The 2500-nt window shown below is 57.9% G+C and overlaps 1 non-coding gene across 1 annotated transcript in view; it reads right to left on the bottom strand.

Moving 5' to 3' along the window:
- The window catches only part of LOC124744281, a 1909-nt gene extending 1225 nt beyond the window's left edge, over positions 1-684 (bottom strand). The window contains exon 1 of the ribosomal RNA XR_007010661.1: positions 1-684. This exon is cut by the window's left edge and continues 1225 nt beyond it. This is a non-coding gene — a ribosomal RNA (small subunit ribosomal RNA).
- Positions 685-2500: the final 1816 nt, after the last annotated feature.

Raw genomic sequence — 2500 nt, 5'->3', positions numbered from 1 at the left:
GGGCGGTGAACCAACAGCGTGGGACACAAATCCAACTACGAGCTTTTTAACCGCAACAACTTTAATATACGCTATTGGAGCTGGAATTACCGCGGCTGCTGGCACCAGACTTGCCCTCCAATAGATACTCGTTAAAGGATTTAAAGTGTACTCATTCCGATTACGGGGCCTCGGATGAGTCCCGTATCGTTATTTTTCGTCACTACCTCCCCGTGCCGGGAGTGGGTAATTTGCGCGCCTGCTGCCTTCCTTGGATGTGGTAGCCGTTTCTCAGGCTCCCTCTCCGGAATCGAACCCTGATTCCCCGTTACCCGTTACAACCATGGTAGGCGCAGAACCTACCATCGACAGTTGATAAGGCAGACATTTGAAAGATGCGTCGCCGGTACGAGGACCGTGCGATCAGCCCAAAGTTATTCAGAGTCACCAAGGCAAACGGACCGGACGAGCCGACCGATTGGTTTTGATCTAATAAAAGCGTCCCTTCCATCTCTGGTCGGGACTCTGTTTGCATGTATTAGCTCTAGAATTACCACAGTTATCCAAGTAACGTGGGTACGATCTAAGGAACCATAACTGATTTAATGAGCCATTCGCGGTTTCACCTTAATGCGGCTTGTACTGAGACATGCATGGCTTAATCTTTGAGACAAGCATATGACTACTGGCAGGATCAACCAGGGAGCTGCGTCAACTAGAGCTGAGCAGCCGGCCGCCCGGGAGTGTGTCCCGGGGGCCCGCGCGAACACGCAAGCGTCCGCTCAATCATTCTGCAAACAGGAGGAGGCTGAGCTCCCCTGCACAATACACCTCGAAACCCTCTCAGGTCCCGGCGGCGCGCAGCGCCGTCCCAAGTACTTGGTCGGGTTCGAGAGAGGCGCAATCGCCCGGAGTTAGGCGAGTAGACGCTTTCGGTGCGACCACCCGTGCTCCCAACTGAGCTTGCCGCTGCCGACAGAGGCCCGGGAGCGTGCTGTCGTGGCATTGCCGGCGGGAGACAACACGCGCCACCTACGGTGACCGGCAGCTCCAACGCCAGCGCCACAGAAGGACAAAAGCCCCACTTGGGTGCCGAAGCGAACTCTCCCAGCACAGCGCACGCGCCAACACATCCGCACAGCTGCGATACAAACCACCAGCGAGAACCGCTGGGGCGACCGAGCAGCAGACGGCGTCGCGGCGCCGAGCGCCGGGCGGCGGCGCATCCTCAACGCACACAGTCCTCAATCGGACCAGCACACTGAAGATGTCCACCGCGCTTCGCACCGGGCCCGCGAGGACCTACTTTGGCCGCACGGCGCCGCGCGCAGGGTGCGCCGGCGCGCAGCTGCGACGCCTGCCGCGTCCGTCGGCCGGCGCGCCTGCCACTGGCCGCCCCCACCAGCCGGCTGTAGCGCGTGCGCCCACGCACCGCGCGGCCAGCACGCCGGGAGGCGCCCCCTCACCGGCCGGGGACGGTCCCACCCAGCCACCGCCGCGTATCGCTTCACACCCAGATGCCGTTCAGTTTCGTCGGCATGGTGGGTATCGCTGGAACAACCGGTTAGTACCTCAACCTATCGTCGCCATCACCGATTCACCCCTAGCGAGAACAACCGCACCACAACAGGTTACCATTTGTTCATTTGCGTAACTTCACCAGAAAACGCAGGCGTCCATCGCCATTTGCAACTTCAACGATTATTGCATGCCTGTGTCAGGTGTCACGCCACACTACGTCTGCCCACATACACGCAACAAAATGTGCACGCCTAGACAATACGTGGAAGGTGGCCCCCGTACGTATGCGATGTCCATTGCTCGAACGACTGTCAACCGGCCTCTGTAGCATGTCGCAGATATGGAACGCGGTGCACCATGCCATCACGGTGTGTGAGGAGAGACGACTAGGTCCGAATACATCAACAGACAGCTCATGCTGATCGCCATCCACGGCGTCCGTTCCTCCCACACGTCTCTATGGCGTACCACACTGCAATCCAGCTCTCATAGGGAGACGACACGTAGCTGCGTGCACAATATTTGCACTGTATGGTCCGCCGTTTTTGGGCGCAGTCGTTGTGCGGTCACACATGTGCCACGATGTATCATTCAGTACATAAGGACGAATGTGCAGTACAGATTGTGGTTCACGCGTACGACATCAGCGGACAGTTGACACAGGCCGCACCACAACGTAGCCTGAGTACGTCGCATGCGAAGGGCATTGAACATGCAAACTTCTCACCAACCAGCTTGCGAAGGCAGGGGGCAAGGTGGGGACGTGGGGAGGGGCGGCATGTACGTCCTGCTGCCATCCACATTACAGTGTACAGCAGGAGCATGTGGAAAGTGAGCAAGACTTGCAAGGTGTTTAACATGAAGCGATACACAGGGGTGCGGGCAGTGCGAGTAGCGAACTATATTGCGAGGGTTGCGGGTGGGCAACACTACAGTAATTGAACGAGTCGTATAACAATTACAGAGCAGGTTTAGGCGACAACGTGGGTTACGTTAAGGC

Source organism: Schistocerca piceifrons, unplaced genomic scaffold (assembly GCF_021461385.2).
Source record: "Schistocerca piceifrons isolate TAMUIC-IGC-003096 unplaced genomic scaffold, iqSchPice1.1 HiC_scaffold_28, whole genome shotgun sequence".
Taxonomy (NCBI): Eukaryota; Metazoa; Arthropoda; class Insecta; order Orthoptera; family Acrididae; genus Schistocerca; species Schistocerca piceifrons.
This window is presented reverse-complemented; position numbering and strand designations above follow the sequence as displayed.